This window comes from Equus caballus, chromosome 4 (assembly GCF_041296265.1).
Source record: "Equus caballus isolate H_3958 breed thoroughbred chromosome 4, TB-T2T, whole genome shotgun sequence".
NCBI lineage: Eukaryota > Metazoa > Chordata > Mammalia > Perissodactyla > Equidae > Equus > Equus caballus.
In genome coordinates, this window is record NC_091687.1 from 88,480,267 (window position 1) to 88,492,641 (window position 12,375).

The following is a 12,375-nucleotide window of genomic DNA, read 5'->3' on the forward strand; positions in this document are numbered from 1 at the left end:
CTCAGACACCTAGCTTATAAACTGTGAGAAAATAAAGTTCTGTTGTGTAAGCTACCCAGTCTGTGGTGTTTTGTTACGGCAGCCCTAGCAAACTACTTCAGCGCATTTCATCACAATTAAAAACAAACCAACCTAAGTTGACTCTTAAAACAAGGCAAAGTCCCAAACCAGCAAACAAAACTAAGTATTGGCCACCTGAGTGTTTGTGGGCTGCCGTAGAAAGGCACAGAAAGTGCCTTACAAGCCACTTTAATTGGTGCCACCATATTTGAGTGGGTTCTTGTTTCAGATGGGCTCTAGACACTGTGGGCAGCCCTCTTGTCTGCCTTTGTTTGATGCCTCCATCCTAAGCAAGGCCTGTTCCACACCTTCACCATTGCTCCCAAGCTCCCTATTGACTGCTGGGTCCCTCTTTCAGCAGGTGACTTAGTTTCCTGCCTCACAGAGAAAACAAGGACTAACCAACTTGAATCCTCACTCCCTACAAACACTCACATCCACCTCCTCACCCAACCTTGCTTATTCTCCTCTAGCTTCTCTTAAATGGGGAGGTGCCCCACCTCCTTTCAGCCCCACCCGACTCTTGTGCTCTCTCACCTCCTTAGGGCCCTTGCTCCATCAATTCCTGCCTCTTTTTTCGATAGCTTCAACCTCCCTCTTTCTACTGGCTCCTTTCCAGAAACCTATAAATATGTTCAATTCTTTCTCATGCTACCTTGACCTTAGCTCTCACTAGCTATCACAACCTCTCCGTTATTCCTTTTCATCCATCATTCGTAAAGGAATAGTCTATTCTAGTTACCTCTACTTTCCCACTTCCTCTTCATTCTGCTACCCCTTGAATTCTGGCTTCTGCTTGTATCATGCCATAGAGACTATTCTGGCAAAGGTCTTTCATGACTCCATGTTGGTTACCTCTCCCCTTCTCCATCACTAGCTGGAGTCTCTAACTGGATGCACACACAACTGACATCTCAGTCTCAGTATGTCACAATCAAAACACATCATTCTTTTATTCAAATGAATTTCTCTTCCTGTTTTCTTTATTTTTGTTAATGGAGCTACTATCACCAGCTCCATACTTTAGCAACATCTTTGGGATTTGGGTTTTTTTTTTTTTTTTTGAGGAAGATTAGACCTGAGCTAACATCTGCTGCCAATCCTCCTCTTTTTGCTGAGGAAGACAGGCCCTGAGCTCACATCCGTGCCCACCTTTCTTGACTTTATATGTGGGATGCCTACCACAGCATGGCTTGCCAAGCGGTGCCATGTCCGCACCTGGGATCTGAACCAGCGAACCCCGGGCTGCCGGAGCAGAATGTGCGCGCTTAACTCCTAGGCCACGGGGCCGGCCCCTGGAGTTGTTTTTGTTTAGCAATTTTAAGCAATTGTTTTCATTAGGTAATATATCCAAATGGTTCAAGATTCGAAAGGTTCAATGATGAACACTGAAAAGACTCTCCCAATGCCGACTGCCAGCCACCCATTTTGCCTCTCGACAGGCCACTAATGCCATAAATCTGTATTCCTTTAGAGATATAGACATATAGTTAAGTTTTGTGTGTGTTCCTTTAAAGATATAGAAGTATATTTTGCATATGTAAGCAAATATGTTTATTTACATATTTTTTCCCTTTTAAAAATACAAATGATAACATTTCATATAGAGTTCTACCTCTTGCTTTTTTCACATATATATATATCCAAGTGCTTTTTCCTTGTTTGTTATAGCTGCGTAGAGTTTAGCAGTATTTCTGATTTCCCTTTTCCCTAGTCTCCAACATCCAATCAACTGCCAAGTTATATTAATTGCATGTTATTTTTCCGCAGTCGCTCCATTTCCAGTCCCCAGTCGTTTATAGACTTTCACCTTTCTGCCTGGATTAACGACAGCCTCTCACTGTTTGCCCTGACCTTAGCCCTTCCTTTACTTCATGCTATTCTGTTCAAGTCATCTTCTTAAGTACCACTCTGACTATGTCGTTTCCAAGCTTAACAGTCATCACTATTTTCTCATTGCCTGCAGAATCTGACTCTATGTTCCCTCCTTTTTTTCTTACTGTCTCCTCCTCCTTCATGCCCTTTACACTTAAGTCATACCCAAGAATCTGATGATCCTAGAGCAGCCATTGTGCGTTCTCATGGGAGTATTTATTATTACTGTTTATTATTATTTACTTTGCCTTGAGGTGTCTGACCTTGCCACTGAGTCCAAATCCTCCCTGCCCTTAGCTTCAGCTCAGACACTAACCTTTCTGTGAACTCCTACCGACCCCCGACCCCCGCTATTAGCCAGGGCCAGGAATAAGGTGAGGCTAGCAAGGCGCCTAAGGTACAAAATTTAAGGAGGCATTCCCTCTCAGGTCACGCAAGTGCCAACCCTGCACTCACATGACCTTGAGAGTGAGTGGCTCCTTAAATTTTGTGCCCTCTGTGCCTTGCTTGCCTCACTCCAGTCCAGCCTTGCTCCAAGCCCTGATTAAGCTTTCTTCTCGCTGTCTCTCAAACCTGGTACTAAGCCTCCTCTAGACCCCAAAGAGCTTGCTTCGTACATCTCTAAAGGGCTTTCTCTTCCTACCTGTATTGTAGTTATTGATAATAGAGTTTATCTTCTCCTCACTGCTCTAAGTTCCTTGAGTGTAGAACCAAGCCTGATCCATATCGGATCCCTGGTGCCTTGTCCAGAGCCTCATATACAGCAAGTGGATATTCATTAGAACTCTTTAAGTTGGGAGTATCTGCCCATCAGAAACTCTACCCAAACTGCTTTAAGCAAAAAGGCAGCGTATTAGGAGGATACTCAGGAACTTATGACACCCTTGGGCAGGGATCCTGTGGGTCTCAGGAGAGAACCAGGGACTAGAGCACTGTAGGGACCCTGGGAAATCCTCTCTCATATCTGCTTCTCTGTGTGTGTCTGCCTCACTCTTCTCTCATTACTGATGGGCTTTCTGTTTCCTGGTCCATTTGATGGAAAATGACCTCTGCCTACAGCTCTCAAGTTAAGTAAGTTGTAGCTCAAGAACAGAGAGAGAGAAATCTCAATTTCAATTTCAAAATCTCTACGAAAGGATCTGATTAGCCCAACTTGAGTCAGGTACCTGCTTCTGGACTAATCATCTGTGGCCAGAAGTCACTAGAGAAATATTGTTGCAATGGGGACCTTTTCATGGACCTTTTCTCTGTAACTCCATCATTAACGCAACTCAGCTCCAGTATGCTTCCAGTCTCTGTGTCTCTTAGTTGAACATTCTAAGTTCCTGGGACAGAGAATATACTTGTTTGGCACAGCTTGGATCAGGTGACCGTGCCTGGATCACTCAGCAATGGAGGGTGGGGGGGTCTGAAGTATGGGCATGACTTCTGGGGGCCATTTCTGAGAATGAGGGCAGTTTCCAGAGAAGGAGGAATCTGTTCAGCTAGCAAGTCACACCCAAAGGTGACTGTTACAAATAAGTGAAATCAGTGAATGATCTCATTTAAAATGAGAAACTGTTCAATGCTGTTAGGTAAGTATTAGGGGGTTATTGGAAAACTCACTCACTCCATCACTTTCAAAATCGAATCAGCCTCCAAGCCCTGATTAAGTTTCCTTTCTGATGTCTCTCAAACCCTCCCTCCCTTCTACTCGACTGGCATCTCCAGTTTGTACTCCTGCCTGATGGCTCTGCTGTTGACTTTGCTGAGTAATCTTCCCAAAACATATGGCTTTCCTCTTGCCATCCGTCACTCAATCTGTCTGAAACCAAATACATCCTCTTTCCGTCTCAATTGGCTGTCCCTTTAGACACTGTCAACGACACCACCTTCTTTCTGTCCTTAAAACCTTGGAATTATCTCTGACCTTTGCCCTTCTAGTCCCTCAATATCTCATCAGTTACCAAGAAGTGTTGAATTTACCTGTTATTATTTCCCTCATTGGTCTTTTCCTTTTCATTTCTTTTAGCCATTTCCAGCCTAATTCTGGTCAGTTAGGGAGTTCAGCATATCTTTTAAGGACTGATACTAAGATGGTATGGAGAAGGTGTTTGCTTGGGGATGTGGGAATGCCTGAATCCTGCCTTGGCCAGCCATCTCTCCTCCCTGTGAGGTCCTTGGGGGAAATACACGTACAGGGAACAAGAACACAACCAGGTGAAAGAGAACTTCATTATTAGCTGGGCATTTGGCCTCAAACCACAACGCAGAAGTCAGGAAAGATTGGTTGGACTTTGGTCGCCTCTGTCTATTCTCCCCCATCAATATCCAAATATGAGTCTTAGAACCTTACTCCCTAGTGAGACAAAAAGCCACCCTCACCAGACAAACTGGAGAGAAGGATAAATATGCAGCCTCTTTGCCCAACCTGGGGCTGCCCCAAGCCTTCATAGGTGAGCTGTAGCCCCAGGGCCTGGCTACTTTGTGGGAGAGGAAAAGAGAAGATGCTGGCTGGGGTGCCTGCAAGTGGAGTAAGGGCAGCCCTTGTTACTACTCAGGATAAATTCAAGATTGGAGGGAGACTGTACCCCGCCCAGTGCTGAAGCTTTTACCTTTTAAAGGCTCTACCCCTAGAAAATATAACCGAATCCGTATTCTCCAATTTCAGCACCATTTTCCCCTTTTGGGGGGGTGGGGTGTAATTTTGGGCTCACCGTCCTGAGTACACCTTAGAGAGGGTGAAGAAGTGGGGAATCTTGAGTGCCCTCTAGGGACCAGTAGCTCAATTCATATTTGAGTTCCTGGTGAATCTACACTATTCTGATCTTGCTGGTGCCTTGCTCAAAATTGTCAAAAGCCACTTGTTGCCTACTGAGTTGAGACCTAATTCCTAAGGAGGCCATTGGGACCTTCTACAGCCTGGCTCAACCTACCTTTTTTTATCATTACAATGACTTTAGAGGGGCTGGCCTGGTGGCGTAGTGGTTAAGGTGAAGCACTCTGCTTTGGCGGCCTGGGGTCCGCGGGTTTGGATCCGGGCATGGACCTACGCACCACCCATCAAGCCATGCTGTGGTGGCATCAAAATAGCATACAAAATAGAAGACTGGCACAGATGTTAGCTCAGTGACAATCTTCCTCAAGCAAAATGAGGAAGATTGGCAACAGATGTTAGCTCAGGGCCAGTGTTCCTCACCAAAAAAAAAAAAAAAAGGAAGAAGAAAGAAAAAAGAATGACCTTAGGATTGTGGTAGGCAGGGCAAGGATAGGAAAAGAATGCCTAATGTAATCATCCAATAAAGAAGTCAGTTGGATCTAATCAAGAGGGGAAGGAACCTGGGTGGTTACCAGAATGTTAGCTACCTCATAACCTAATAAATAAGAAGTAGTAAGGCATCATGGGAATCTAATCTGTAGGATAAGGTCTGGAAGAACCCTGTTGACATCATGTAAGAGGGACTTGGTGTGTCCACGGTGGTTGCAGAAGAATCTCTCTGACACATCTTGGCCAAAAATCTCTGACCAAAAGGCAACCTCAGCCTGCTGAGACAAGAATCCCCATTGTCCTGCAAAGGTAAGCCAGTCGGCTTGAGGCAGTAACCTCAAATTGCTTGGGAGGATAAATGCCATTTAATCCTAAGAAGGTTCAGAATTAAAAATGAGAATGATGAAATAAGTGAAATCTATAGTATTCATATTTTTGTGTTAACTTTAGTAACATTCTGTGTAATTTGGTATTTTCAATGTTTATAAGATTCAGAGAATTTATATTAGAGAATATGACAAATCAGCTTTGTGATTACAATGTAAAATATATAAATGAGTAATTGATTTTAGACTTGTATTAGAGAAGTTTACTAGTTTGCAAATAGTATTGAAAGAGAATCTGACACTCACTGTAAGTTTAACATATCAGATTTACGAATTATTAGATGAATAGCTATTTGCTAGACACATGACTAAGAGAAGTAACTTAAACTTCTTGTGCCTTGGTTTTCTCATCTGTAAAATGAGTATAATAATAGTACCTATTCCATAAGGTTGTTGTGAGGGAATTAATGAGTTCATACAAGAGCCTGCAATAGTGCCCGACTTTTAGTGAATGCTCAATAAGTTAGTTGTTGTTGTTATTATTTATATAAAGAGGATTTGTTTGTTAGTTCAGGCATTTGAATACAGTATTTAGGAGGTAAAGTGAATATATTACATATATAAATGCTGTTTAAATGTTTAGGAAAATTTATTAATGTCGCACGTGAAGCAGTTATTTAAGGGAGTTGTGTGTTCTGGTTGAGATGAAGGAGCATTAATCAGTCTCCTCTCAAGAAGGACAGGGCCCATGTTTCCCATTGTATCCCCAGCATCTGGGCAATTTGTACATAGTAGGTGCTCAATAAACTTGTGTTGCCTTGAACTGAGAAGTCACATAAAAAGATTCTAAGACATTATGAGCGATACACACATGTTAACTGAGACAGGGGCACCAGGAGGAGGAACAGCTTTGAGGGAAGATAATGAAGTCAGGTTTCAGTCTCTCAAACTTGCAGTGTCTGTGCGACGTGAGCTCCTGATCACAGTTCGCAGTCTTATGTGCAGGCCAGACACTGAGGAAGCAGCTTGGAGCAGGAGATGTATGTTACAGGGCATCATCAGCAAGGCTGGGGTTCTGGGAGAGGAGAGGAGGGCCCTTTGAAAATGACTGTTAAAATCTCCTGGATTTATAAATAGATGAAATTAGTGAATAAAGCTTAAAGAAAAACAGGCTTTTAAAGTTGTTACCTTAATAAGTCAAATACTACTTTTTTAAAAAGTAACAATAAATAGTCTTTGCCATCCCCTCCCTGCCACATCACCCTCAGGCCTAAAACAACTCATCTTGACATGTCTAATCCATTTACACACTGCTCGCTTACAGAAATCCCTTGTCTTGGCATCATTTGAATGTTCTCTCCAACTTTTCTGGGGAGTCCCCAGGGATATTTACATGTGCTCAGGTATGGTTATTCATCATCATCATCATCATCATCATCATCATCATCATCGCAGCAGCCACCGTCTATCATACCTGTATGTTGTACCAAGCAATTTACATGATTAATGGTAATTGGGAAGAGCTAATAATACTCAGCACTTACTGTGTGCTTCCTGGGTGGCAGGCACGGTCCTGAGCCCTTTATGAGTATTATCTCTTTTAACTTCCATGTCATAAGCAAACAAACAGAGGTTTAAAGGGGTAAGTGACTTGCCAAGGCCTCACAGGTAGGAAGTAGTACAGCCAGGCTTTGAATCAGAAGCCTGACTCCAGAACCCATGTTATGATGCAATCTGCCTCCCCACTTGAGGCCCGTGGCCTCTTGAAAGCACAGGGTGGCCGCCACTGGGGCCAGTGCTCTCTGGAAATGCAGACCTGCCTGGAGCAGCCCTTGATGTTCTCAAAGGGGCAAAACTCCCTCGAATTGCTCGCATTGTGCCAGGTTCCTGTTAATCCTTATGGAGCTGGGGCTGTGCACATCCAAGTAGAGATAGGGGAGCTGCTGCTCTGGGGACGCCATGAAGTTCATCAGCGGGTTCTGAAGAGTCCCTCGTGAAAAGAGTTGCCTCAGCCTCTCTCTTCATCTCCATCTTCCCCTAGGCACACAGGCAACACTAGAAAAGGAGACTGCCTTCTACAGCCAAAAGCCTCCTGCAAGTCAGCTCCTGTCAACTGTTGCTTAGAAGTCCCATCCTCTAAGCAAACCACCACAGACAGGCCTGAACGTTGGCTGCTCAAACTGAGACCCGCTGGCTGCTTTACTTACTAAAAACACCTGGGGGCCTCCCGCCTCCACCTATTGCTTGGTCTCCCAAACACTCTACCCAGTTAAAGTGTCTTTACCTTTCTGCTCTACGCCCATAAAAATCTTGCCCATCCTTCAAGGCCAAATCAAGGTACATCTCTCTGTGAAATTTCCCACATAGCTTCACTTCTGGAAGCATGTACTATCTGTATCATCACTCATTTTGTTCTCAGCATACATTGTAATTTTTTGGTAATCAGTCAATTGAATGACCATCAGCTTATCCAAAGCAAAGCCAAGTTGGGAATCTCCTGCTTTACCCAGGCTACCGAGCACCCAGTCATTTCATAAGGGTCTAGGCTTCCTTCTTTCCTTGCTCTGTGCCCTAAGGTTAAGTCATCTTAAGTTATCCCTTCTTTCTTAATGCAGTTACTACCTCCACCTTACCTTACGGAGTTTCCTTCCCCCATTATATTGCCTACAGTTTCTGACTCCCTTGTGCTGAAAATAATCCAACTTCATTGGAATCCACTTCTTTAATCTCTTAGGATAGATTTTTCTGCTTTTTATCTGAGAGTGATTCTAGAACCTTTGGTCATCCGGACTGAAGAGGCTTTTGGACAGAGCAACTGGGGTTCACAAGCTCATTTGTCTTAGGACACTAATTTGCATTTCTCAGGAAGGGGGACACAGAGGTCTTTCATTATATGTTTATTGACGGTCTACCATGAGCCAGGCATTGCATGAGATGCTGGTATACAATCAGGAATGAGATGAAACCCCTGCCCTCCTGCAGCTTCTGGATTGTGGAGGACATATAACCTGTCAAGTGTTGTGGGGAGAGTAATGCAGTGCTTTCAAACTTTTTGCAACTGTAATCCAATAAGAAATGCATTTTATATCATGATCCAGGACAAACATGCACATCTATGTACATCTATGTATATATCTGAAATAAAAGTTTCATAAAACAAGAGCCTTACTAACACTGATGTTCTCTGGTATTTTCTACTTCTTTTATAAAACGTTGGTGCTAATCCACTGTTAATTTTGCGATTCATCAGTGGGTGTCGACCTGCAAACTAAAAAACCCTGGTTAAGAGCACAACTCTGAGGTCAGCTGATGGCTTTCAGACCTGGCTCTACCTCTTAATTGTCTGGGTTTGGGCCAAGTAATCCCTACATGTCCTGGTTTCTCCATCTGCAAAATAAGATAATAATAATAGTAGTACCCACTTCAGGGACTCCAAGTGAGAATTAAATGAGAAAGCAGATAATGCCTATAAAGGACTTAAAATAAGGCCTGAAACATCTTAGGGGCTCAATAAACATAGGTGCTAAGTACTGGCTGTGAGGATAGAAGGGCCAAAGCACTCAATCTGGGGGGATGAGGGAACGCTTCCTGGAGGAAAGGGTATTAATGTTGAGACCTTAAGGAGCAGTAGGAATGATTCAGGTGAAGGTTTAAGCATACGACTGGAAGGAGCAGAGAGAAGAGAAGAAAGTTCCATGCAGAGAGCAGCCCTTACAAAAGTCTTGAGATGGGAGAACTTCCTGTCTTGGATGACCTGAGAGCTTCCCAGTTGGGCCGTAGCCGGAGGGAGAAGCTGGTTACAGATGAGGTCAGAGATGGCAGCAGCGGGTGAGGTCATGAAAGGCCCTGAACCCATCTCAAAGAATTTTAGACTTCAACTTACGTGTAATGGGATCTTACTAAGCCGGGTAAGCAGGGAAATACCATGATTTACTTTTTTGAAAGACCCTTCAAGCTGTAGGGTGGCAAATGGATTGGAGAGGGAAATTCCTGTGGCAGGGAGACCATGAAGGGTCCATTCTAGTATCTCAATGAGAGATGACAGTAGCCTAAACCAAGGTAAGAAATGACAGGGAACAACAGTTTTTGTTTGCTTGTTTTCAGTAATTTTATTCAGATGATAATGGTTTATAACATTGTGTCAGGGAACAACAGTTTTAAAGATCTAACTGGATATGGGGACTTGAAGAAGGGACTAATGCATCATTCCTAGGTCTCTGGCTGGAACACCTGGGTGGTAGGTGGTGACACTCACTTTCTTAGAAAACGCTGGATAAAAAGATTCTGTTTTTGATTGTTTTGATGTAAACGGAATCTTACTGAAAATTAAAGTATCTTGATTTTGTTGTTTTCTGACATCTTTCAGGATATTTAGTAATTCCCTAATGCAATGGTTCTTAAACGATGGTGTGCAGGAGAATCACCAGGAGAGTGTGTGTGTGTGTGTGTTGGGGGGCCCGGGTGTTAAAAATGCAGGTTCCAAGATTCTGGAGACACAAATGGGGCACAGGATTTAAACAATCAGCTTGAGTGATTCTGATGCAGGTAGTCTCCCGATCACGATTTAAAAAACAAAGAACAACAAAAACGACCTCTCCTGTGTCTCTAACATTAGTTTTTCTGCTATCCACCCCTCCTGACTTCTCAGGCACCTGCTTGGGGGTCCCTATTGCTTGACTCCCTCCACTCACTGTATAAGCTCAAAGAGAGCGAGGACTTCCGTCTTCCTAAGAGGTGCATCTCCAGCGCGCCCAGAACAATATTTGGCACAGAAAGGGCCCTCTAGACATGTTCAGAGAACGCATGAAGGAGCGAAAAAATTAATATATTGCTTTGTACAAAAACTTTTGCTTTTAAATACCTGGGCAGAGTTTGAAATAGGGAAGCAAAGGTCATTCCAGAGAGAGGGTGAGGACGCGACTGGCAAGGCGCGGCTGCGGAAAGCGCCGGGAAGCCCCTTTCCGACCGCCGAGGCGTATTCCGGAGGTCCCGATTCCCCGGGCTGGGGGGCGAGAAGCATTACCATTTCCAGATTAGCAACCATCTTGGGCAGCCCTGCGCCACTTCTCCGGGGCGTCCGCATTTGACTAGTTCAGCTGCTTTCGTGATTCCGGCCCCACCCAAAGCTTTGAAGCGAAAAGCGAAGCGAGGATGTCGCGGGGGGCAGCAGGGACCCCGACCCAGAGAGCCCTCCCGCCCAGCCCCGCCGAGGCAGCGCCGACCTCCCCATCATGGCGGCCGCCGGGCGGGGAAGCCAGCCGTGCGTCGCGTGCGTGCCTCCTCTCCCTCCCCTCCCCCTCCTCGGCGGCGGCGGCGGCAGAGGCGGCAGCGCTCGCCATTGCCGCTGGTGGCAGGAGGCTGCGAGGAGCCGGCGCGGTCGCAGTCTCCACGGCGCAGGCCCACGGTAGCGCAGCCGCTCTGAGGTGAGTGCCCTACCGCGCAATCTCCAGCTATTTCAGCCCCGGCGCAGCCGCAACACGCCGCCCGCCCGCCGGCCGGCCGGCCCGCCCCGCAGCCGGCACCCTGCCGCCCCCGGCTCCGGGCCTGGGCCCCCACCGGACTCGGCCCGCCTCGGGCGGGGGGCCCTGGCCCGGCCCAGTCAAACCGCCACCCCGAGGATGCGCAGGCCGCACTAGGCCCCAGGCGTCCTGGCGGGCTCGGGAGGGAGGCGCTGCCCTCCTGAGAGCCCCAGGGTTCCGGCCTCCCCCGCCGCCTGAGGCTCTCGGGGCCGCGGCCTCCTCTCCGCCGTGGAACCCCGGGCCCGGCCTGCCCACGGGCTCGGGAGCGGGAGGCCCGGGAGAACGCGCCGGGCCCGGGAGCGGGAGGTGGGCGGGCTGCGCGGGACCGGAGCCGCGGCTCCCTGCTCGCCCCCTCGGCCTTTCCCGGGTCTGGTCTGCGGGCGGCGCGGCGCGGCGCGGCGGGCAGGGCCGGGGCGCGGGAGCCGCTGTCTCCTGCGGGAGAGGAGGCTGGCTCTTTGGGCGACCTCCGAAGCTTCCCTCCCGCCGGGGTGGCGTGGGCTTGTTACCCAGGTAGACTGGGGGACGCTGGAATATGGCGCGTTGCCCACCTTCTTGCAAGTTAGGAGGCGGCCCGGACCGTAGCGGCGGCAGTTCGAGGAGGAGGGCGCAAAGTCCTTTTGTACGCAGAAATAAGGAGCGACATTGTGTTTTCTTCCCCAGCTGAGATGCTGCCCGTGGAGGGGCCTCGGTTCTTCTGTGCCTGGGGTGATGGTCCACTGGGAGAGGGGGAGTGGCGCGACCCTCGGAAGGAACCGAACCTATGCCACTGTGAAGACAGGGGCTCTAGATGGCCTTGTGCATGGGTATTACCCCCTTCCCCGGCCTTTTGGGGAACTCAAGGGTTTGCCCCTGCATGTTATCCACTTTATTGTACGATAATGTCCACTGCCTCTCTCACCTGTTGTGTCGTTGCTGCTGGTCCCAGAGTTTCTGCAGTGCATCTGACTGTGCCCATCAGAACTTGAAGTTGTTTTAAAATCTTAATATTTTTAGGGCTTCAAATGTTATCTGCTCCAGCCAGATGGAGGAGCTATTGCCTGGTCTCCATCCCTTCTTTTCACGCGTTAGATTAGAATATATTAATTGCTTACTTTAAAGCTTGTTGCAGTTATGCTTAATTCTTCCTGTGGTCGGAGCAAAATTCACGTTTTCTTAAGTGTGTAGAGACAGCGTATTGGGAAACTCTTCAGGTGAAAGATGGTGTTAGTGAGCCTGTCAGTTTAGACAGCTCTTGGCAGGAGAATGGGTATGCACATGTCACGTCTTTTGTTCCAGTGCATCACCTGTGCTCATGGTGATCCTTTTCTCGTTTCATCTAGACCCAGCCTTTTAAAAAAATTCCTTTTTC

At 46.8% G+C, this 12,375-nt stretch overlaps 1 protein-coding gene across 4 annotated transcripts in view; it reads left to right on the forward strand.

The window, feature by feature from the left end:
• Positions 1-10,408: 10,408 nt before the first annotated feature.
• Positions 10,409-12,375, forward strand: part of NRF1 (nuclear respiratory factor 1) — a 123,915-nt gene continuing 121,948 nt past the window's right edge. For 2 of the 4 annotated variants that reach the window (XM_070265822.1, XM_070265823.1), the window contains exon 1: positions 10,409-10,931. The gene's annotated coding sequence lies outside the window, so the exon portion shown is untranslated. The remainder of the gene's footprint in view (positions 10,932-12,375) is intronic. The other 2 variants (XM_014739149.3, XM_070265820.1) reach the window with 2 other exon arrangements.